Here is a 25,956-nt window from a genome sequence, read left to right as displayed (position 1 = left end):
CCAGAGATTTTAATTGAACTGGATCAAGCCCAATTTATCTTGGGTCATGGACAACGTCACGGAAATGACGAAGAAAGAAGAAACGTGTGCTCAAAAAATTCTTCTTGGGTGGATGGTGTATGGAAGCACTAATCAAACTTCTTCAAGCCCATGTGTTTTTTGTGTTCACAAAGTTTGCAGATCTACAATGATTTCCCTTTTCATGATGCTATAAAACAAGAAGATGATTCAAGGCCGAGAAGTCAGTCGAGGAATTGATATAATGGAGAGATGCCTAAAATGTGTGGGCATCGTATTTTGTACATTGTTGAGAATACAAATAAGATGCCAGTTAAACCAAGATGCGTTGATTATGTATCTGCTAAAGTCAATGGAGTTTGGCTTGTTTAAATTTCGCGAGCAAATGATAGCTGTAAATGCTGATGTAAAAGAGATGTTCCATCAAATCCTTATCAAGGAAGAGGATCAGCAATGCCAAAGATTTTTATGGAGAGATGGTGACAGTGCACGCCAGCCTATTTATACTTTGGTTGGGTGGTAATTGATCTCCCAGCTTACTAGCTCTCTAGCTTGCTATCTCCAGTTTTGAATAGCTGGTGAACTTCGACCTTAACTTAATCAATCCTGCAGAGATGAGGTCTGCCTCTGTTTCTGGTTCCCTCAGGCTTAGCATTTGTTACCCTACGTGCTGGAGCTTCAATGTTCATTCGCTCTTCATGGCCTAGCCATCTTAAACGTTGAACACGTAGTTTTTTGAACAGTGACTACGACAAGTCCCTGTTCGTACAGTTCGTGATTGTATAGTATCCGTCAGATATTATTTTGCCTGTCAACACAATCCGGTCCATATAATGCACGTAGAACCTTCCTCTCGAAGATATCAAGGGATCCTTCATTCACCCGGAAAAGCGTTCATGCTTCTGCACTATAAAGTAAGACTGGTATGATCAATGTTTTTTACAGTGTAACCTTGGTACTTCGCGCGATAGGACCTTATTCCTCGATTGCTTAGTAAGGCCTAAAAAACAGTGATAGTAATTCTTCCTTCAATTTCAGCACTAATGATATTTGCAGAATGTACCAATTATATAAATTCGTTTTCCAGATTTTCCAGCCCTTAAGCCAAACTGATAATGGCCAATCAGTTCATCTGTGCTTCAGGCTTTTTTCGACTTCAGCCTAGTTCTAGGAACTCTGATCTCATTCAGGCTAGGTGGGTGAAACTCTAGATAATCAACTAAATAGATTTGTCAACTCTGCTCGTTGGCGGGATCGTGGGTTTCGTAGCCATTAAGCAACTCTCCACTACAGTATTTCTATCCTTATCTTTGCATGCTCCAAGGCGGCTATTGAATCCCGTTGTTTGCCTCTTGGTTCTTCTGTAAAAGCTCTTCACCTTTTTTATACTAAAGCATTCTTGGATTTCCTCGACGCCAAGGTAATCATGGCCATGGGCAGACGAGAAATTCGTGTCTTCCTTTGATGCCATAGTCTGTATGCCTCGTTTAAACCTTCTCCTCCTGGTCGATGTTCACCTAATAGTTTCCATGGATATTCGCATGCGCAGATTTGCACCAACAAGATGGTGGTCGGAATCTATGTTGGTTGATTTGTACGTGCGAACGCCAAGTATGCTTTCGCCAATAGGAATATGATCGATTTGGTTGCGGGTTCGATCATCAGGGCACCGCTAAGTAGTTTTATGGATATCCAAGACGAGGGAAACTGGAGCTACTCAGCACGATGTTCTTTTCGGCTAGGGAGTCAATAGGCCTGAGTCCGTTTCCAGACGTGATGTCGTGCTGGTTATTTCTTTCGATTGACATACTAAAGATGGCTTCCTTACCAATCTTGGTATTTAAGTCTCCCAAGAGAATGTTAACGTCATTCAAGAGGCATTGGTTGTAGGTTTTGTGAGGAGCTCATACAATTCTTTGGGCATGCACTTTAAAAAAGCTCAGGTGGTGGAATTTGTTGCCCGCATCTAAATAAACGCTTCCTCCCATCGAGTTAGCACTTTCAATAGCAGGATATCGCATCCTGCTATCTTCCTATTGCCTCGTCCATTGCATCGCATTTAGTGCTGTCGCATGACCTTTGATTTCTGCGAGGGTATCGACAAGCTGCTTTGCTTTTGTGCGGCCGATTGAGTACCCGCACATATTATACACAAGCACGTAATAGTTTGTCCGTTTTTCGTATGCGGGGGAGGGGGTGTCGTCAACGCTATTAGTCCATTCAACCGACGCACGCTATTACTTGTTTTTTCATCACAATCGGGTTTTCCTTTTAGAGGTTGCAGCTGGTGCAGCGATCTTATGTCTTTTGCTCCTACTTCCTGAGAAGGTAACTTAGGTGTCACAGCTCTGGATCCAATGGATCCTTTCGGCTATCCAGCAGGAACAATTTAAAATTTGTTTATCTCAACATAAATGTTGTTATTAATATTCTGTTAAAGTTTAAAGAAAAATAAATCTACAGACGGGGAAGAAAGTTATCAGTGTGGGTCGCATCCCAGCATATTTTTAATTAATTCAAATTTGGTTTTTTTTAGGGTTTTGATTGGTTGTGTCCTCCAAAACAAACAGTGGCATAATTTTATAATATTCGGCCACATTTAACCCGTCAGCCTTATCCCAGGAGCAAGTTCGTTATTCATTTATACAACTCTAAATAAAAACCATGCAGAAATCCTTTTTTAACTTCATTTGCAAGGACATCAAATGCTTTCTGTCCAAGCTTTTATTATTCATGGCTTTTACTTTTTAAATAAGTTAAAACCATCTGTGGTACAATTTTCATTAAAATGTTTCTTTTTTTTTTATTTATTTAATTGTTTTAAAAAGTAAATTACGAGTGTCCATGGATTGTCATTCTAGATGTAATTATACTCATGTGTGTGTCAAATCGTGTTGCGTATCACAAACATCACTGCTCCACTTGTCATTCAGGTTATGGCTTCATTATCCTGTCAAGGTCATTTTATATATTTTTTAGCATCCTTGAAATATTTATGTAGGAATAAGTTTTTTGATTTATATTCATGATGTAACATACTGTCTGCGGAGTTAATACATAATTCGATTAACAAGTCCATTACTTTTTTATTTTTAAATATATGTGAAGGTACAATATCCTGTATATTAAGGTACATCGCCTTTATGTACATATGTATGTACAGATGTTGTCGGTGTTTATGTTTCGAGAATTATTTGTCTTTTGTTGAAATATGCAACAATTCTCTTTTGTCTAATTTCAACCTTACACACAGAGAAAAACCAATGTAAATTCAAAAAAAATAAACATGATTCAACATTTTTTACCAATGATTTTGCTTCATAGATGTTTCATGTTGATTTAATATGTTATTTTCGTAAAAAAAATAAAATTAATTTAATCTTAAATCATGTTATTATAACATGTGAATTAAAGTTAAATTGATATTGATCTCATGTTAAAATAACTTTATAATTCATTTTGAATCATCTTTATGGTCATGTCGATTCAACTTGGAAGACCTTGTTAAAACAATTTAGTTTTCCTTTTAAATTGATTCGAACATTCCTTTTGAATCGTTTTGATCATCATGTTAAATCAATTTTACTAATCCTGTTAAAATAATTTTGTTCACGTGTTTAAACAACATGACTTTTCCTTTTAAATCGTATCGCAAGATATTGTTTAATCGTCAAAATGATAAACAGGTATAAATAAAAAAGCAAACAAATATGTTAGTTATATTATATATTTTATTTTTTTTGTATTAGTTTATGTATATTAATGTTAAACAGTAATTTCAAATCTTTGTTTCTTAAATATATTTACCCATAATTCCTAAAAAAAGACGTAAATGAGGTTTGTGAACTCTTAGAGTTCTTAAAAAAAATGATTGAACACGTTTATCAAAATGTTAAAGCTCAACTTCATAACGCAAGAAATAAATTTTGTACAAACTTAAGCAAAATAATATGGTTTATAAAGTTTACACAATTCATTGGCTATATGTAGTTAAAAAACAGTTTTTTTATATTTGCAAACAAAAGATTTGTATTACATCAAAAAATAAATTAGCAAAGATTTTATGAAAATTCTCCTATGGTTCAGTCTTAATTTAAAAAAAAAGTGTAAACTTACTAGCTTGGGAGCCTTTGGATTAGATTAGTGTCAATTCGTCAAAAAATCGAAGTAAGTTGCAGATGATTTTAGTGCCAGTTGTAATGTAAATGTTCGATGCCTTTATCCTTCACATCCTTTCAATTTAAAGAAATTTCAAGATAGAGAAACTTTTAAAATGGACACGTCAACCTCTGTAGTGGTACGAATCTGAGTTAAAGGTTCGTTTTCCAATTGTAAAGATTCATTTATTTTGCTTCCAAAGCTTACTTCCAGGGCTACCACAAGGAATGAAGTAAGATTCCTGAAAATTAAAATCTAAAATACAGTTATTTATCGAAAAGTTTCGACAAAATATGCCTACTTTTATTTCATAAGGGAATCGCTGCAGTATGTCTTCTAATTATGTTAGAAAATCCTGCTGCTGTTTCAATAAATGTCACCCAAAATTATATTGATGAAACTAGCTAGAAAGGAATCACTTCAATGGCCGTTGGTTTCTAAAGTCTAAAACTAAAAAAAAATTAGTTTTAACTTCTAAAAATAAAATTTAAACATTATTCAATTATTAAAAATATTATTTTTTGTCTACCTTAGATAGGTTTAAGTTCCGACTTGCCCAAACACATGTAATAGTTGATGTTGGCGCAAAACTGGTCTGGCTTCCCAACCAAAAACCGAAAGGGTATCATCATCAATTTCAAACTATGTCATAAGTAGACAGGAAAACAATTAAATATAAAAATAAATAAGTGCATTAACAAATATCTCACTCTTTCTCCAACTGAATAATGTTTCTTGGAAACCCGCGCTGAGATCAGTCGGTTGAATAGCTTCTTGAATATATTCTTGTTACAAGTCAATTAAATTTGTTCAATAAATCGTCCAACTTTTTTTTTTGTTCATTTTGTTTTCTTAAATAATTTGTAGGCTTATTATTATATTGACTTCACTGTTCGTTACAAAATTTATTGTTTCATCTACTTCGACCTACTGTGAATGAACAGAAGAATATTCGTTTTCTTTTGAACTTATTTAAACTCACTTTTCACTAAGAAACTTTTCACTTCATAAAATCCTTCGGACACGAGACGCGACTATAATATAAATAAACTGATAGACTTCTAAATGTTTTCCAGTTACCTAGTTCGGAAAAATAACGGCACTTCATATTAATTTTGTAGAATTCAATACATAATAATATTATTTCAACAAGATCTCATATTAAAATAAGAACTATCAATTTAATTTCATGGAGCTTCGATTTGTTCTAACACGACCCAATCTTATTTCAATATGATTAAATTTTGAAACAAAATTGAATTCGTGTGATTGCGTTATTACAATACATTCTTTGTAACGGAATAGTTTTTGTCATTCCTAAATTAAATAAAAGGGTATTTATGTGGGGAATACTGAATACAACTCGATATTTATATTTTCAACTTTCTTTCATAATAAATATTTCATTTAAAAAGTAAAATTAATTGTACTTTAATTCTGAAAAAAATTCAATTTGAACAATATATGTACATATATGATTTTATGTAAACGTTACGATTTCTTCAACACGACCCAATCTAATTAAATCAACATATTAAGGATTTTTATTTCAAATAGCTTTCACTTACTTATTCAAGATGTTTCTAAGATCAAAAACTTTTATTTTAACAATAAACAATTTTATAATGGAATTTCTGTATTGAGCATTTCATTTTAACATTGTTGAATGTCAATTCTATATGAAGCAATGTAATTTTAACATGAATCTTCTTGTGTTGTCTTCCATACCTTGCGTATTTTTAAATTATTGATATTATTGTACACAATGACATGATTTAATATTAAATCAAAATGAAACAACATTGAATCGTAATTAAATCATTTAACAAAGAACACATCGCGTATTATAAAAATCGACAATTCTTCCCTTTGATTTTACATTGCATTATTTTTCTGTGTGTAAGCCTTCAAATCCTGTTTTTTTTGTGTGTCTTTGTTGGTTTTACAAAGGTGAAATCATTTATGAGAGTTTGTTTGAATGTAATAAATATTCCTTTCAAATAATTACAACGAAATCCATTAGGGACTGGTTGTACATGATGTGCATTTTTATGAGTCAAATAAATGAAAAAGTGAATTTTTTGTTGTTGTTGCTTTTGTTTAAATAAACCAAATTGATATGCATGGTGTGTTGTAAACCTTCCTGGACTTTGACTTTTAGTAGATATACCTATCTAATCTATGTATGTTTTCCTATGCTACCCACTTTTATTCTACAGTGCTGTTTAAAAAAAATCAACATTCTCGATGCGCGGTTTAAAAAGGATCTCTATATTTGAAAGCACGTTTAAAATTGAGCTCAAGGGTATACAGATGAGCAGTGTTTAAGATGTGGAATCCAACCCGCTAATTCGACAGAAACAACGCGGTGAAAATGTGTCCGTTATAGCTGTACCGGCTTTAATTTTCAAACCCCTGATTTTTGATTCTATTTAAAGAGATTTCAACTTGTCTTAGGGGTTATATTTAGCAACCAGGTCAGAAGGGGTAAAACACTTTTTGCACCGTCGTCGTCGGGATAAATCTTAAGTGCTTAGCAGAATTTTTACAATGTCGAATATGTGATCATTTTATAAAAGGTGATCTGTGACACACATACCAAACCGAGTACTGAAAATTGATTAGTTTCTTGAATTTAAGTGCCACTCACGAATACCGGAATCGGGATTGATTTATTCTTTAACGAAAAGAGACAGCTATCTATCTATCCAACAATCGTCCAATTGCACTTACGTCCTTTCTTTACAAGATCATGGAAATGGACCAACGGCAGGTCATGATAAGCTCATTAGATTCTGATATTGACAGCATTGTCCGATGGGGAATCAAAAACTGTGTAGAATCTAATGCTTTGAAAACTCAATGATGTCAGTGGTACTTCCATCGAGGAGACTGAACAGCTTTCAGTCGTAGGTATGAGCTTTACAACCCACTTGTTGTGGCGCTATCACATATTTGACATCGCCAAAAATGCTGATACTTGTTCATTTCTCTCTGGAGATGCAAGAAGTTTTTTACCCTTTCTTATCTGGCTATAATCTATAAAGCCTATATTTGTCCGAAACTCGAGTACAATTCCCACTTGAGTCTCTTGGACAGAATTAAGATGAGAGCTCTAAAATATAGAAAGGTGACAGTCGTCTAAATGAAACTTTTGTATCTTTCGAGCACCGTCGCGTCGTAGCCTGTCATCATTTGATAGCTATTTTAATACACAATGCTCTAATGAAATAGCCAGTTGCTTTCCTTCCCTCAAAGAATTCAACCGTAATACCCGTCCTCCTAGGAATGCCCATCAGTTTATTGTTGAGCCCAATTTCGGCTGTAATGCAAAGTACAGAGTTTCTTTCTTTAGTCGCACTACACGAATGTGGAATGCTTTACCAGACACAATATCTCCAAATCATTACAATGTGCAGAAATTCAAAACAAATGTGCATTGTCGTCGTCGCGAATTTAAATAGACAAAAGTGGCCGAAAAGCCCTAGTTTATTAACATAAGTAAGAAAGTCGGAAATTAAACACCAGCATTTATTTTAGGAATATCAAAATCGAAATTGTTGAAAGAAGGTGTCGGTGCACATTGGTTTTGAACTCCTGATAATTCCAATGGCTGGGTGAAACAGAGTGTATTAAGGCATTCCACATTCGCGGAGTACGGCTAAAGAACCAATCTCTGAACTTGACACAAGAGTCTTGAGTAAGTTGCAGGTGCACCAGCCCAGAGATGAGAGTTAGATTCAATCTTTGGACGTATATAAGTTTTGTAGATAACACCCAGATCAAAGGGAGAGAAAAAATTCTTTCATCGCTTTTGAAAACCCAAACATCTTGCGGCATTTACATTTTTGGCGACATCGCGTATGTGATCATTCCACAAGAGGTAGTTGGTGATACACATACCGAGAATATCAAGATGTTCGGTCTTCTGCAAGTGCCATCTATGTATAATAGCAAGGGGGTATATCTCGCTTTAACGATACAAGAAAACATTGGGTTTTCGAAGCATTAAATTCCACTCGGTTTCTTAATCCCCATTGTAAATTGCTCTTTAGGTCGAAATTAAATGAGATTTTTATATTTTGTTGTTACAGTTCCATTACCGGATGAAGAGGGATGTGAATCTGTAAACGAATATGAAAAGCTAAGAGTACTATCGTCGGCGAAACAATGTGTTGGTTTAGAAGTTGAAGACAGAATATCATTAACAAAAATGAGAAAGAGTGTTGGAGCAGCATTTATTTTATGGTTTTCAGACTTGAATTGATCCAATACAACTTTCATTGAACGATTCGAAAGGTAATTACTTATCCAAAAAAGAAGGGATTCATGAAAACATGGGAATAGTCTGCTCGGAACGAGACCTGAGGACAGATGAAAAAGCTTTCGGAGTGGTTTTGCCAGCGTTGAAGAACACCTCTTCAGAACAATAGGGGGGTACCATCCGGATCTTTTAGTAGTACAAGTGCGAAAAAAGATTGGCCCCATAGAATCATCAACGCGTTCAAACTTATTTCGCGTTTTGAATTAAACCATAACTTCTCTTTGGGTTTAATAGATTATACCCGTATCGGGTAGATAAATCATAAAAGGATTAAAACCGCACAAAAATAAATCCTTTTAAAATTTAAAAAGTTTCTTAAAAAGTTTTATAAAATTCAAGAAAAAAACTTGGCCAACATTTTCTTCAACGGCACTGTATAGTGTTAGCTCCTTACAGGGTTTTTTCGATGTTAAACACATATCTACATAAAGTCAGAAGTCTTACTTATTTGTGAGTGTTTGTGTCAATATAGATAGTGAGGAAAAAAGTTTCTGGGATTTATAGTTTTAAACTAACACAGATATTGTGAAACTAACCTATAACTTTTTCTCTTTTTTTTAACTAAACAAAACTAAAAAAAAAGGTTTAAACTAAAAAATCAGAAAATTTAATTATTGATTAACATGGCCTTAGGTACCTTTTTTCGGTTAGATATTTGCTTCAAAAACAACAAATTAAAGTAGATGTGTGGGTTTATTGACAAGACTAGCCTTTGGGAACACACTCGGTACTTTTATATCTAATAATTTAAATATGAAAAATAGAATCGGATTAATTTTTAAACGCATCGAAATAAGCGAAATTTTCTTTATGCCTGTTTGCGTTGGTAATTTTTAATTTTTTCACATCGCAAAGGAATTTTTGCATGAAAACCACATCACAACAATGGTATCATTTCCTTCAAACCTTCTAAACCTTCTTCGTTATTTTGAGAAATCAAAAATTTTCCTCTTTTTAGTATTTGTTCATATCTTATTTAAGATACTTATACAAAATAATGTTAAAGCGATATTAAATTATTGTGAGTGTATTATGGCACAATTTATTCAACAATAAGATAAAGTTGATTTAACTGAACTAAAGCGAATGTGGAACGCATTCTTGAAAGTGTTGTGGATAGTCCAGAAACAACGCAGGGTGTTTTGGCCAACTCGGATTGTTACACATCATTGAGAAGAGTTTAATAATCGTATTAAAGATGTTTAAATACAAAATCCAATTGTTTTAAGACACAAGAACTTATTGAAACCTTGCTAGACTAACAAATTTTACTCATTCAAATTATTGGGCTATTCCTTCACTTCTACTGCCGTCAACATTGTAACCAAGTGAAAGATATCGCTTTATGATAGCTCATTCTTTGAGGCTGGCGGTTACTGATAATCCTTAATGTGGATTCACTTACTTACTAAACTTCCTACTTGGGCATCAAAGAGCAAACTTTTCCTTCTATTACGGTCAATAGCTATAGTTTTTTTAATTGCGCACTCCAAGTTATATGAGGCCACTTTCCCCAGTCATCCTCTAATGCCCTGTTTTGTGAACTGGATTTGAAGACTCTCCGGGCAGTAGAACTGGTTTCCATGTGCTCTAAGTAACCCAGCCATCATAGCCGTTTGACTTTTATCCTTCTGTCTACGATGCTGTACAGCTCATACACTTTATTGTTCTAATTTCTCCTTCAGCTCACATTCTATGCATACGGGACCGAAGAAGCGAATAAAGGTGCTTTCATCCGTTTTTGTCATAGTTAATGTTTCTGAGGTAAGATGGTCTTATATAGTGTCACTTTGGTAGCTCGAGAGAGGACTATACTACTCAACTGCTCAATCATGAGGTGCTCGTTGATGCACCTATAGCTCAAGACTTCTTATCTAAGTCCAAATCCAATGACAAACGTACTTACTAACTTAGGTCCCCAGACCTGTTAAATCCTTTGGGAACCCCTTAAGGGGCATAAGGCCTCTACTACGCCCTACGTACCATCGTGTACGGTTTACGGAGATGTGTTTCAGCTCCTTCCAACTTTTGCCTAGTGACGCTGATTCCGCCTCGACTGTTCTGTGCCATGTGTATCTCGCTTGTCCAGCTCTTCTTCTTCTTGTATGAGCGGACTCCACTGTATTGCTTGGCCTGCAATACAGTCGTTACCTTTTCGAAGCGTATGTCCAATCCATTGCCACTTACGCCTTCGTATTATAGAGTGTATAGGTCCCTGGCCTGTTCTTCTATGAAGGACCTCATTTGATATACGGTTTGGCCAGAATGTTACGAAGACATCTATTCACGAAGGTTTGCAACTTTCTTGTTATGAATGCACTCATAAAAAGCACAAATTCGACATTTGTGCAAAACAGTCGTAGCTTTGTTCTTAAGCTGATAGTTATTTTTTCCAAATCTTCGATAGCAAACCCAACGCAGCGGATGATGCAGTTCGCTTGATGACGTTTGCGCTGTTGTAAAAGTTCTGTGGGAATTCCATCGAGTCATACCGCTCCGTTGTTCTTAAGTGCTTTAATTGCAGTAACGGTTTCATAGTTACTGGGAGGTGCGGTACGGATTCGGGGATTAGTTTTCTCAGGCACTTCAAAGGCATCGGATGCATGTTGTTTGCAAAAGCTCGGTTTAAAACCGAGGAAAAGTATTCTTTCCAGCTTCTGTCTTGCTCATATACCGAACTTATCACAGTTGTGCACCGGCCAGCTCTTTGGTTATTCTGTAAACGGTCCTCCTATCGCACCTGTAAGCAGCATCTTCTGCTTCTTGAGCCAATGCGTTAATGTAGTTACGCTTGTCACGTCGCACACTGCGGTGAACCTCTATCTTTTTTACGTGGTACGAGAACTCCAACTAATTTCTTTCTTCCCTTTGTGCAGCAGTTATTCGAGCCCTTAGCTGTTTGCGTTAGTTGATTTTTTCCCCAAGATTCTTCTGAAAGCCATGTGTTGTTCTTTCCTTCTTTCTTTTCGACTGACTTTTCTGTCAGCACCTTAAATAAAACATTTTTTACAGCATTAGAATGGGCCGTTATGTACTGTACTGCTGATTGTTCTCATTTCGTAAGACAGGTGGTCCCTGAATTATTGACGAATCGTGAGATTCTTTAGTCTTGCTATAATGAATTTGGGGGCTAGTGTTATTCTGTTGGATCCTCGAACTGTAGCTGTACGCAATTTTAGGGTAGCTATCATTAAGTGGTGGTCGCGGGAGAGTCCTATGTAGGCGCCTCTTCTGTTTCGGACATCCAAGAGACTGCGACGACTAATCGCGAAGTGGTCAATTTGGAAGACACTTGCCTGTCCGTTGACACCCAGCTAATTTTATGACACAGCTTGTGTTCAAACATAGTGCCAGCAATTACAAGGCTATTGGCGTTGCAGAAATCAATGAACCTCTCACCATTATCATTGCATTTGCCGACGCCTTGAACACCCATCACAATATGCCTTAGCTCGTGTTGTTTCTGCCAACCTTAGCATTAAGATCTCCCATAACTAATATAATATCTCCGCGGACAGTGTTGTTGTAGGCGGATCCTTGTTGACTGTAAAAGCATTCTTTCTCTTCATCAGATGCGAACTCCATCCCGTTGTATGATGATGACGGGTCGTACTCTTCTCTAAAAACTAGTTTTGATAAGCCTTTACCCCGAAGGGGTTCCCACGAAGTAAGGCTTCTGATTGTCGTTTTTGTAAGGAGTAACCGAACTCCAGCTTCTTTTGCTTTTCGTGGATCATGACCAGAGTAGAGTAGTACAGTGTTACGTGTCGGTGACTTGTATTTGCCCGATCCCAAAAATTTCGCACTTCTCAAAACCCTAAAATATCTTTCCTGTACCGTATAAATTTTCTCTCTAATTGGAAGAATCTAGCAAGAATCGTCCTCTTATTCCAGAAACCAATCCTCAGCTAGTTATCATCAATTATCCGAAGCGTAATTCGGTTTCCATAGCGGTATGGAGTTCAGTTAAGCAGAGTGCTAATCTGCTTAACCTCTCCTGAAGAGTCAGGAAACTTCGCCCTTGCAAATTTTGCTAACTTATGTATTATAGGGATACACAAATAATTACGCGCGGACCACCACGAGGAGGTAAGGCAAGAACTTCAACATTCCAGATGCTTAGCCGAATTTCATTGTCCTTAAATAGTTTGCCTGGGTTTTCAACAGTTAATACGTCCATATACTAGTCTTGTTGGTGCTTTTCCCTTAAGTGTTCAAGAAGTCAACCTGAGGCACGAAGAACCTAGTTCTTGATTTAACTCCGAGGGCAAAGGCCGGCATAATCGCTCCTTACAGGCCTGGACTCCTAATATGTGGATGTCCAACTTAACTGGAACTGTAGACGCCATTGTTGATAACAACTTAACAATTTTTTACTGGTGTTGGAACTCAATCTCCAGTTAAGATACCATTGACCCGACATTCACCGAGGGGAGTCAAGAGAAGAAGTTAATAGAGTGTAATAGATTTTGAAAAAAATCTGTTCCCTCTTCAATGCAAATGTCTACCATTTGTACAATGTGAATTCAGCAAGATTTTATTAACAAATTAAAAATACAAAAGATAGTTTCACTTTAAATAAAGTTTTTTGTCCACCCTGTATGAGTGTGTTCGACTCGTCTTTATATGAATTAAAAAGATTGCGACTAAAGCTTAATGTTTTTGCGTGATTAAATAAAATATATCAGTTCTCCATCGTTTTATAAAACGGATTAAATTCAAACAAATCCATATTAGCCAAAGTGAACAAGAAAATTCTCATACTTAAAAACTTAGCGCCTTATGAAACCACAAACAGAATATTCGAATCCCTTATATCAGATTACAATATTCTTGCTTAGATTTTAAAAGCACAAAATTATATGCTCTAAGCATAAATTGGTTATAATCCATTCACACAGTTTACACACAGAAGCTAAACAACGAGGTATAGGTGTATGGAAAACTGTCTCCATATCCGACCAAGAGCCAGACCAGACCTATGGATATAAGGACCAAGGACGAAGAGTCCTGACTCAAGGTGCTTCTGTTTATTTCAATCTGCTTCCATGTACAAATATACATATGTATATTTAAATTCTAGTATAAAGTGTGTGTGGTATAGTGTGTTTGAGGGGGGTAGGTGTTGGTATATGAGTTTGGTATATGGGAATTTCCATTAAATCTTTCATTTTATCTCGGTCCTTATACTCCTTCCTCTAAAGAATGTGACATTCAAAACTAATGATAATAAATTTTCGTCTTATGTTTCCGAACGCAACAAAGATAAGAAAACAACGTAATTTATAATACCAACTCGCTTTATATTATGTACTCTGACTCTCTGTCTCTGGAACTCGTACTTTGTTGGGAACTTTGATTCCAAAGCCAAAACGCTTCGCCTTTTCCCAAACACCCCTGATAATTTAACTTAGCTTCTATTCGAAGGCACACAGAAGAAAAGGTTGTATTGTCTAGGGATGGACTGGAATGGGTTGAGATGGAGATGGAATTTTTTTTCTAATAGCTTAGTCATTTCTTCGGGCAAGAGAAATTGAAAACATATTTTCAAAAATGTTTACATTAACATTATTTTCCTTGACTATTTTTGCTACAGCTTGTGTATATTGTGACGTGACGAAAAATGTTTTCGAAGTTGCGTGTTCACAACAACACCAACGATAATGTTATTCGCTGTCATTCCAGTGTTTCCCAAGTAATTGAAGTCAATATGAACATTGAAAATCAAAATGCCGAGAGAAGTTCCACTTTGATATGAATTTTCAGTATTTGCTTCCACCTCTCAGTAGATTTTAGTCTTTTAACCAAATGCTAAGTTATACACATTTTTTCTGCTCAAAACAGTTTTTTGTTTCTTAGGAAACTTAATTGCATTAGGAAAAAAATTATAATATTGTACTAGATGTCAAAATTGCACGTCATGTTTTTTGGATTCCAGTGGGGAACGCTCAAACTATGTTAAACAAAAATTTTAATAAATTTTCTACGATGGGTGAGTCCCGATTCCTAAAAAATGGGAGCTGCAACGAAAAATATACAAAGCTTGTCGTCGCTCAAGCTACGAGCACTTTAAAAGACAATATCTTCAAACAAACACCAATTGCAAGAACTTGTGTTTCCAAAAAAAAAGTACTTTGAGACAGAAGCTAGATGGTTAACGAATTGTATGAACTTCATTTTGGACACAGATAACCAACGAAGAAGTAGATGCAGCAATGAACAAAATGAAAGATGGAAAAGCGACAGGCTCCAATGGGATACCAGCGGAAGTTATTAAGTATGAACCCTTGATTTAATAAGCAGCTTACTGCAGTTTACAACGAGGTGTTGGGAATAGGTATGTTTTCTCGAGAATTTAGGGAATCAATAATTTTTCCGGTCCACAAAAAAGGAAGCTGGTCTGAGATGTCGAACCATCGAGGAATATGTTGTTTAAATTCGTATTATAAAATATTACATTACATTTAACACTACTCAGTACATAAATGTACAGAGTAGAGAACACAGCACCTTGAGCAAGTAGACTATGCAAGGTGATAACAACACAAGACATTAATACAAGACAGAAGGACAGAAGAGAAATTACAACATACAGAAAGAAAACATGACAACAGAACCCGGTAGGTTTCGAGACGGTCCCCTATCTATCTACTAACCACACTCACTGATGCTTGATTTCGGTGATCGATGGGAACTGAAGCTTTATCAGTGACTAGGCCGTTGCCCTATATTATAAAATATTTACAGCTCTTCTGCAAACACGGCTCAGTAAATGGATTAAAGATGATAAACTGTTGAAAGAATTTCAGGCAGGCTTTAGATCTGGTAACTCAACAATTGATCATATCTTTGTTCTGTAAAGCTTTGCGGATTCATTTATAAAAAGAAGTTATACGTGTTTTTTGTGGATTTTAACTCTGTATTTGACACGTTGTACAGGCAAGCTCTTTTCTATAAGCTCTTTGCTATGGGAATGTCGTTAAAATTTGGGAGAGTCCAGCAAAGCCTGTATATGGATACTAAGACAGCAGTTTGGAATGGTACAGAAAGGTCGGATTAGTTCAGAATTGAATCAGGCGTTAGACAAGGTTGTACGATGAGTTCAAGCCTTCGCTCTATTATCGAAGAATTGGTATTTATCGATGAATTTGTCGACTTCTTACCTTCTGGTATCGAGCACGCGGATGATTTTGTGGTTCTCGCGTCATCTCCAGAATCACTACAGCTTATGATAAACCAGATTTGTATGTACTGTAAAATATGAAACCTAATAGTAAACATGGAAAAGTCCAAGACCACGATTTTCAAGAACGGAGGAGGTAGAAACTGCCGTAATGAAAAATGGAACTACAATTGTGAAAATATTATAGAGATTGTCAAAGCGTTCAAATACCTTGGAGTGATTTTGACAACAAAATTTAAATATAGCCACGCATCTGAGAGAAAAGCTTACAAATGCAAAAGCAGCCATCTTGGAGTAGGTGTTTCTCAAACAAAAATATCGCACACAGCAGTAAGTATTCTCTTTTAAAGACAGTAGCAGAAAGAATCTTGTTCTATGCAGCTCAGACAATATGAAAATGTATGCAAATTGTTACCCTTCTACGTTTAAAGGGTCTTCCGGCTGCCACCAAATACGCTAAATTATAAAGTTATGTTGGAAACGGTACTGCAGCCACTCTTTGTGCGATGATATGTTGTGGGGAAAATGCCTTAATGAAGCAACTGAGTCTCTGCACAGAACAATTTACAGTCAACTCAATCACAATTTGGAGGCAAAACAATATGTCTTCGGTCTGAAGGTTCGGAACACATCCAAAATCATTACTTCTTCACCATAAAGGTGAGTTTAAGAAAAGCATGTTTGACAATTTCAAAATTCAATCTATCAATCTACGGTAAATTTGAAAATGCGAAAAAAATATGGCTTATAAAATTTTGCGAAACGATTTGGGTTAAGCATTTAGACTGCCTTATTTTGTTTTATGACTTTTATGAGCATCTCCAGCCAGTTAGAGATCCTGAATGAACAAAATTTGCAATGTGATGAAATCATACCTCACACTTTATTAAGAGCAATACAAATTGCTCAGTTTATTGTTTCCTTAACTGTGATCAAGCAATTTTTAGCCTTTTTAAGAATCTTACTGAGTTTCTCCAAAAAAATTGCTATCTCAGCTGCTGCGTAAAATATGCGCACCATCTTTATGAAGAAATTGTTGAAATGCGACATAATTCCGAAACAAGATTTGATATCATATTTAAAGCAGCTAAGGAAATGACTGATAAAATGGAGTTACAATTGGAAAATCCACGAATTGTTGTCAAACGGACAAATCGAGATAACTATGCGGGTGACCCGGAAGAATATTTTCGTCGGCCTGTCTGTGTTCCTTTTTTGGACTATTTGTTGCTTACTTACTTAAGGCCTCACTCAACAAACTTCTCCATCTAGCTCGGTCCGTATCCAGATGTCTCCAGTTTCTTTCTCCAGCTCTTCCTCTACTGCGTTGTCCTGTGGGTGTGGATTCGAAGACTTTCCGGGCCAAAGAATTGGTTTCCATGCGCTCTACGTGACTCAGCCATTTTTATCATTGGACTTTTACCCTTCTGGCTAGGTCTACGTTAGTGTACAGCCCGTATAGCTCGTCGTTTCATTTTCTCAACCACGCTACTTCGATGCATACGGGACCTTAGATCACACGAAGAACTTTCTCGAACCGACCCAAGGTGCTTTCATCCGCTTTTGTAATAGTCCATGCTTCTGCACCGTATAGCAGGACGGGAATGATAAGGGTCTTATAAAGCGACACTTTGGTCCCTCGAGAGAGGACTTTACCACTCAATTGCTTTCTTAGTCTAAAGAAACAGCGGTTAGCAAGAGTTATTCTGCGTTTGATCTCAGCGCTGCTGTTGTTTTCAGCGTTTATAGCGGAGCCTAGGTAGACGAAGTCCTTGACTACGTTACGTCTATCGATGATGACTTTTGACTGAGACCTCGGTGTTGTATGTCCTTTCTTAACGACAGCATGTACTTTGTTTTGCCCTCATTAACCGTCTAACCCATTTTTGGCGCCTCTGCCTCAATACTCAAAAAAGCCCCATTGACATCACGTTAAGTTCTTCCGATTAAGTCAGTGGCTTCAGCATATGCAAGTAATTGGACAGACTTTTTAAAAATAGTGCATCTAGTGTTGACGTGTGAGCTCTGCACTATTCTTACAGGTACAATGTTAGAAAAATCGCATGACAGCGGATTACCTTCTCTAAAACATTTTTTGACATCGAAAGGTTCTGTTAAATTGGTTTTAAATTTCATGGGCAGCGTGAATTCTCAATGGCCACCCTGCACAAACGGACGAGTTTGATAGGCATGCCAAAACTAGACACGTCTCTATACAGCTTGTCATATATCATATAAATATCATATGCAGCCATGCGGCCTTGAAATCGATGAAAAGATGGTGGGCGTCGATTTTGTGCTCTTGGGTTTTTCCCAGGATCAGGCGTGATGTGAATATTTGATCGACTGTAGGATTTCCAATTCTAAGCCACATTGATAAGGACCTATCAGTTTGTTGACGATGGGCTTAAGACGTTCACATATTACGGCAGAGAAAATTTTACTGTAGATGTTAAGTAGACATTCCTCTATAGTTGGTGCAGTTTAGAGGGTCTCCTTTTTTCAGGATTGCTCAAACAATACTGAGGTTCCATTCATCGGGCATGCGCTCTTGCGACCATATCTTACAAATAAGTTGGTGCATGCTCCTAACCAACCTATTTCTAAAGATCTCGGAAGGCTTTATTAGACTTCAGGTTGGATATGGCAATCTTTACTTCATCTAAGTCGGGAGGATGGGATTGTCAGTTTTCGTAGTCTATATTTAAGCACCCTGAATGACAGCGAAATTTGATTCGTCGTCGTCGTTATACTTGTACAGTCTGAAGAAGTAGTCCTTATATATCCTCAGCGTTGACTACGTTTCCACTATGATGTTTCCACTTTCGTCATTGCAACCTTCGGTTCTAGGTTTATGTACCTATGAATTTCGTTTCACCTGTTCATAAAACTATCGAACTTCATTCCTGCTTTTAAACCTCTCAACATCTTCGACCGCACGCTTCTCATGCCCTCTCTTTTTCCTTCTGAGAAGTCGGCGTGAGCAGCTCTCGTGCTTTTATGCAACTCCCCTTTGCGTGCTTGTTGTTTGGCTGCATTTGTCTGCCGACATTCCTCATCAAACCAGGGGTTCCGTGTTGATGGCTGCTTGAAACCCAGCACATCAAAGGCGGCTTCTCTGATTGCATCTTGGCAATATTGCCACTGGTTTTCGATACATTGTGTTGGCGGCAGAGAACTTCGAGCGAGGTACTTGTAACTCGGTGGGAAAAGGATTTGGCGATCTCTCGCGATTGTAGCCGTTCAACGTTGTACCCTCTCCAAGCATCTCCAATCTTTTCTTTATTTTTGTAAATAATTTAGCTAGTATTTTCCTCAATTTTATAGTCAACTTCTTTTCGCCGATGACATGAAGTTTTTTCGTTGTATAAAATCTATTAATGGCTGTCATCTCTTACAAAACGATATTTCGAAATTATCCCAATGGTGCACGAAAAGCAATTTATTTTCAAATATCGCTTAATTTCAATGTTTTTCCTTTTGCTGCAACTTCTCTGAAATCATTTTTGACTACAAAATTGAGAAGTTGAGAAGTTCTGGAAAGAGCAAGGGAGAAGAAAAATCTTAGTGTAGCTTTTGACCCTAAACTTAACTTTGTTAGACACATTGAATTTAGTGCATCAAAAGCAAATTCCATGCTCAGTTTTATCAAACGCAAACGTTAAAAATAGACGCAAACTGTTTTATGTGATGTTTATAACTAATATTCTATCATATCATAATCAAATATCCTTTTTTGTTGTCTTTAATAAATTTGTACAGCTCATCGCGATAACTTGTTTTGTTTGTTTTGAGAAGAGAGTTAATTACGTAAAAACTGAACCAATATCCCGCTGTGTCAAAGAATTAAACTTAATTTAAAATTGTATTTATTTTGATTTTCAATTAAGGTCTTTGAAAAATAAACTTTTATTGTGTTTTCATTTTAATTGATCTTATATATTTTGATTATGTATGAACAAATTAATTGTATATTTTTATTTATATTTTATTTTAACAAATTTTTTTAATAAAATTATATTTTATGTGTTAATATTAAACTCAAGCACATTCAATAAATTGGGCCTACATACACATGTTAATATTTATCTAATGGTCTAATTGTAAATTTCTTATCTTGTATTGATAAATAAATAAAATACAAACAATTTTAATGAACTAAATAAAACAACATATCAGCGACTACAAATTTTCAACCTAGTGCTTATATTAATATGGTCAACTTACTTTTCTCGAAGCCTGTAGTAAACGAAGTACAACATCTTACTTTTTAAAATAAAAATTAAATCGCAAAATAACGACTACGATTAAGATTTACTATGGTAACAACTCTCTATTAATAAAAACAAGCTAAACTACATTATACTTACGATTTAAACTCACGATAATTTTAATAGGATCAGTATTGTTAACCCAAGATTTCACGATACCTATGCCTTTACAAATTCGACATTAAAAACCACCATTCTAAGCTTATTAAAAATCTCAAAAAACGGTAACTTTTTATTACCAATCCTGCCTTACATTTCAATTAAGAAACTTCCTATTATGGTTGATTTATGTATAAAGTCATAATGCATTTTATGGTTTTCCTTCATGCATGCACTCGAACTTACTATAAACTAGAAGGGCAGAAAGGGAGTTATCAAAAGTGCTCTCTCCTATACCTCTTAAAGGCTTTAAAACACTACTTTATTGACTATCGTTGCCAACATCTAAAGTGATTTTTATTTACACACTCGTTTCAGACTTGTCATCAGTCGTTGTCGTTCTCGTCGTCTTTATCGTCTCGTTCTCCTCGTAAAACTACTTAACAATAAGGCACAATAATAAAATCGTATTTACGAATAGGTAAGCTACATATATGACAGTCAGGCAGTCTTTTCCGTCACGGAACAATTGCATTGTTGTATAACTTAAAGCTTTTATAAATGCACATTGCATATATGAGCACAGGCATACGGAACACTGATGGCGGATCTTCCGCTAGACCACAGAAGCAAAGTAAAGTCCTCGGAAATTCTATTATTTCCGTTAATGTAAGGAAAACTCTTCAAAAACCACTTGAAGGAGACGAGCAAGGCTCCTGTGGAACTGAAAATGCATTCAATCTCAGATGTATAGTCCCAACTTCAACCAACCGTTCTGCGTCATGACAAAATAACATTTTGACGTAACCAAGAATAAGTAGTGTATTCTAAGTTTAAACGAAGACAAAATTCAAGAACACAAAACCCTACCCCAACTCACCCTTCCACCGCTCTTCCATGCCGACGCATTTGATGAGTGACGTTTATTTCTTTGTAAAACCGACATTCGCCATTGACATCCTGTGAGTGGCCACTTGAAGTTTATATGAAAGTTGTATATTGTAACAATGTATAAAAGGAAAGCAACAAGTATCTGCATAGTGCATAAGCCCCAACAAAAAGTTTTCATGGAAAAGGAGAATCTCACCAAGCTTCGTTTTAACTTTTGTTGGTAATCCAATTTGTTTCATAAAAATATTGAAGTAGTTTAGAGACAATGATTGATAGAATTCTTAGAGTTTGGCGATATTCATTTTTCTAATCGATATCCTAATATTTGCATAATTTACTAGCTGACCCGGCAGACTTCGAACCGCCTCAATCGATAAATAAAAGACCTACACTTTTGTGTGAAATAAACTAAAAACAAACAAAAGCGACCGGATGTAGGTCCTCGACATGTTTTTTTTTTGTCGCCAAAATTCTTCGTTCGATCAGCTAATTTTAGTCATTGAACTGTCATGCTATAGGTTGGAAAAAACGCTGTATAAGATCCACTTTAGATTCCACCAAAAATTCAAGACCAAAATAAGCCGGTCTGGCCGCTCTCGAGCTTAAAATTGATAAAGAGGTAGCATTAAAACAAGAGGCCGTCATTGGACACTTAGATACATTTCATCCCGTCTGACCACGTTTCCACATTCCACATTCGCGTAGTACGGCTAAACAAATAATCTCTATACTTCGTAGAACGACCGGAGTTGGGCTCAAGGGTAAACTGATGGGCATTCTTAGAAGCGCGGATATTACGGTTAAATTGTTTAAGGGGAGGAGTGTAACTGGCTTTTTCACTAGAGCATAGTCCATTTACATAGCGGTAAAAAAGCGTGAGAGTTGATGATGTTCATGTCAGCAATCAATTTAAAAGTTCTCTTTGAATAGTGTCCAAGAGGCTTAAATAAGTCACTGGAGCACTAGCCCAGAGATGAGAGTTATATTCAAGTTTCGAACGTGTATTGGTTTTGTAGATTGTAGCAAGATCAGACGGAGAGAAAAATTTCTTAAATCTTTTCAAAAGACCTAGACATCTTGCCGTATTTTTGGCGACATCGCTCCACAAAAGGTGTTTATGTGTGTTGTGTGTCCGATATGTGCGAGATGGATGTCGAGGTTTTCAGTTTGGTTTATGCAAGTGCCAGTCATGGATAGTGGCAAAGAGGGTTTATCTCGCTTTAACTATACAAGACAGCATTGTGTTTTCGAAGCATTAAATTTCCCAATTGTAAAATGCTGTGTAGGTCGGAATTTAATGAGCTTTTTATATTTTGCCGTTACAGAAGAATATGTAAAGCTGAGAGTGCCCTCGTCAGCGAAACAATGTATTGGATTAGAAGAAGCATACAGGAGATCATTTATAAAAATGAGGAAAAGGGTTAGAGACAAAACGGAGCCCTGGGGCACACCACCATTTATATTATGGGTTTTACTCTTGAATCCGTCCAAAAAAAATTGTAACGAAGAATAGATTCGTCATTACCAAAAACACGCCTTTTCGATAAAAGAGCAAGATGCCAGACTTTATCAAATGCCTTTAAAATATCAAGAGCAATAATATTACTTTCTCTAAAACGATGTAAAGATTTGTTTCACTGTTCGGTGAGATAACCCACGAGATCACCATTAAGATGCTTCCGTTCCTCATGATATTTCTTAAGCTGATAACTAATCAGCGTTTCCATGACTTTTGAAAAAAGGGACGTTAGTGCTATTGGTCGATAATTAGTGGGAGACGAAGATTCAACTTTTTTTGGCATTCTCTGAACAAATGCAGTTTTTCAACTACTCGGAACGAGCCCAAAAAAATAGTATAGATGGAAAAGCTTACGCAGTGGTTTTACCAGAGAATAACTGCTTATAACATCAACACGCGGCAGTGAGCCCTAATTTGATGGCAAGTTCTGCTGCCTCAGGCATTGTTTATCGCATAGTTCTTGAAAATAACCAAAAGGATTAACGCAAATATTTACTCTTTCTTATTTGGGCAAATGATTCGAGTGAGTTTCTCTTTCTAAGCTACCAAAACACAACAATTACACTTCCTTGTTAACCTTTGGTATTGGCTTAGTCTATATATATACTTTTTTGAGCAATGAAAAACCAATACCCTATGCATAGAGGATAAACCACAGACACCAGGCTTCATTTGTATATCTACTGGTACTTATTGTTTGTATACAGTATACAGTCCTGTGTTTACCACCTTTCGCAAGATTTAATCTTAGGAAGGAAGTAAACCGCAGCTTCTTGCGTTCGGTCACAAGTTGAGAATTTTCTCAATGCAGTTTTAAGTTATGCCTTTTTTAATAACTATGAATTACTCAGTATCATTCATCATCCAGCTGCACTGATTTCTCTTACTTGCTTCCCAGCGGCCACTTCGTGCAGGTGCAAGTAAACGCTTCTTCCTTCCAAATTGTAGACAGGCATATAGCATCCCCACATCTACACGGAAGTCTGTTTGACTCCCGGTTTTGCTGGCGTGCAAGAATACCTCTCAGAATAATAGCGGGGATACCTTCTGGACCAGCGGAATAATGAATGTTGAGATCTTTAAGAACTCTCGCACAATTCGAGTAGTAGTAGTAGTAGTACCCGTGGCATGATGGTTACTGCGTTGGACTGTCATGCAAGGGGTCTTGGGTTCAACCCACACAAAATTTAGTCCTGCTTTCGAGGAAATACAAATTCCGCATGTTCATTGTTCCACCTACCTATATTGAAGGAATCCAATTGAAGATCTCAGACGAGGCTAAGTATTGAAGTATTATTTTGGGCCAAAAAAACTAAATTGGAAACGTAATATACAAAAAAGAATCAAAGAAGATCCTTTAGCTCTCTTTTCTTGCAAAAAAGCTATTGGAAATATATGGGGCTTACAACCCTCAATAAGATCGATTTTAATGTACAATGTGGTAATATGGTGGATAACTTTAGAAAAGGCTATTAACCAAAGTATAACGTTCAGCAGACATTCTATACCCCCTAGATATTTCTGGGAGAATAGGAAGACGAGTCCATTCACTTTGTACTCTGACCCATTAAAGTTAAGTCTCTCATTTCGCATTCTCAATTATTGTAGCGTGTTGCAGGCGGAACTTTTGGAGATAAAAGAAATCTTGCCATAGCTTAAAGAACACGTGAAATCCGTATTTTCTCAGAAAGTAAGACCGCTATCAAATCTCTGGACTCTGACTCTACAAACTCTAAACAGTCGATAACTGTCGATCATCTCTAATAGAGATGGCACAGCAGTTTAATATTTACTTTTGCTGGGTTCCGGGCCATAGAGACACTCTAAACCTGATAAAAGCTGGAATTCCAATCGATACATGGAAACTATTGCAAATGCAAGATGCTATTAAGAAGGCAAGCATAAGAGGGAATAGCATCACCACGTGTCGGGTCAGAAAAAACATTTGGCCTACACTCCATTTAAAGATCTTAAGCTGCTTGCTATCTCTAAGAAGATCGCATATAAGTTCGATAATCGGGGTCCTAGCCAAACACTCAAGACACTGTTTAAAAGAAAAGCACACCACGTGGCTAAGGCGTATTGTCAAATGACTTTTGCAGAAGCTATATGGATCAGAAAATTGGATTAAACAGTTCTTCACTTCCACTGTACATGCCCTACACTACTTGAGGTAAAGAAGGGCAGGTACGCAATAATTACCTAGGAGAATTCTTCTACAATTATTTAATGACCTCAATCATATTAACATAACCAGTTTTTGATGTTTCGTTAGGGACTCAAACTGATTTCATTGACCTTAGAAGAAAGCTTCAAGTAGGCACTTAAACTGTCATAAGCAGGGTTAGGATTTTGTTGACCTACAAAATTTAAAAAAAAGTCAAAACAAAACACTTAAAAAGGCAAAGAAAAGGCATTTATTAAGAAGTTATAACTAAAGTAGTGTGTGAAAATAAACAAAAATGCATTTTATTATTGTAGCATTGGAATACCAAGAGTTTTTTAAAGTTCCCAGGTAGCAATCTTCTTGGGTTGTCCCTTAGAAGTTCTTTCAAGGAGCTAAAAGATCTCTCAACTTCAACTGAAACGAGTGGAGCCCATATAAAACTTTTAACATTATTCATTTCGTGGAGATCATTAACAAAAATAAGATACAGTGTTGGCGATAGAACAGAGCCCTGGGGCACACCAGCATTTATTTTGTGGTTTTCAGACTTGAATCCATCCAATACAACTTATATTGAACGATTCGAAACGTAATTATTAATCCAAATTAGGAGGTATTCATGGAACCCGAAAGCACCCATTTTCGATAAGAGAGCCTGATGGCAAACCCTATCAAATGCTTTTGAAATCTTGAACTCGTGAATTTAAAAAATTAATTCTGAGCAGACTTCGCTAGTTTCAAAATAATTACATACAATTATTTAATTACTATATATCGTTTTTAAGGTGATTGAAAAGGCTTCTCGATTTCGAGCAAATGCTTTAAAAATTTAATTCCGGTTTTAAAGCTTCTGAAAACTGTTATTAAACACGACCGAACTGGAATGTGGTGCACATGAATATTGTTATAAGTTTAAAAAAGTCAGTTTTTTTAGTTTTATATTCTCAAATCAGGCTTAATTTTGCTTAAAACGTGGTTTTTAAGAATACAAATCTTGAGTCAAAAAGAAAAAGTGAAGGATAATTAAAAAGGAAAATACGAATATCTAAAATTGCTCATGCTTGATTTGTGTGGCCGTGTGATGGTAAGTGAGCAGAAATGTTATGCCAGAGGTCTTATGTTCAATCCTTGCCTGTTCATTCTAAAGTGTTGCGAGGAATTGACAAAACTTCCCACAGTATTTCCTATTATGAAGAGTGCTTACTAAAATAAGCCGCCAATTAAACTGCAGATCACCTCCATCTCTGACATTACTTGACATATCACAAGAAAGGTTGAGCGTTATAAGACACTAGACCTTAGTTCTCTACTGCATATATTAACTTC

This window comes from Eupeodes corollae, chromosome 1 (genome assembly GCF_945859685.1).
Source record: "Eupeodes corollae chromosome 1, idEupCoro1.1, whole genome shotgun sequence".
Taxonomy (NCBI): Eukaryota; Metazoa; Arthropoda; class Insecta; order Diptera; family Syrphidae; genus Eupeodes; species Eupeodes corollae.
This window is presented reverse-complemented; position numbering follows the sequence as displayed.